Here is a 671-nt window from a genome sequence, read left to right as displayed (position 1 = left end):
CAGTGCACATAAACCACTTTCAAAATGGCTGAAACCTGTTAAAAATAAAACTTGGATGGATGGAGAATCAGACTGAACTGATTTAAGCTACTGAGTTTATTGAACTTCTGTTCCAAATCAGCTCCAGATTCAAGTTAACTCACAGCCCCCCAGTATCCCAGGATCCTTTGCATCGCCCCTGCAACCCCACCTTGCAGGGAGGGCAGGCTAGCTTTGGCCCAAGCGGTCTGCTCTTACTGAGCAGGGAAGCATGCTTCCCCACAACGTTGCTGCATTTCTAGAATCGGTGAATGTCTGTTCATTTGCTTAGATGGGTTCAAGCTGCAGCTTTGACCAACCTGCAGAGACTGAATCGATTCAGCCTCAGGCTTTTTAACTGTCTGTATTTAGCTACAAGGGTCTTCAGGTAAATGTGAAACCTCTTATTAGACCAATTAATTGTTCGACAACCGGTTCTGGGTTTATGGGGTACTGTGGTGCACCTGATACGGCCCCGCCCCCATGACCGCGGTGCCAAGGCGGGAGGCCCCGCCCCCTTGTTTGTGACGTACCCCCCCCACCAGACCCCGCACTGCACCCGTCCGCACCCCCCAACCGCCTGCGAAGGCAGTTGCAACCCCCCCAGCGCCCGCAACCGTCACGCAGGCGCAGCGCCAGGCCCTGCCTGGGCG

The sequence above is a fragment of the Gavialis gangeticus genome, unplaced genomic scaffold, assembly GCF_001723915.1.
Source record: "Gavialis gangeticus isolate Ggan-Ray unplaced genomic scaffold, GavGan_comp1, whole genome shotgun sequence".
NCBI classification, from domain to species: domain Eukaryota; kingdom Metazoa; phylum Chordata; order Crocodylia; family Gavialidae; genus Gavialis; species Gavialis gangeticus.
The sequence above is the reverse complement of the archived record's forward strand: the minus strand, read 5'-3'. Positions refer to the sequence as shown.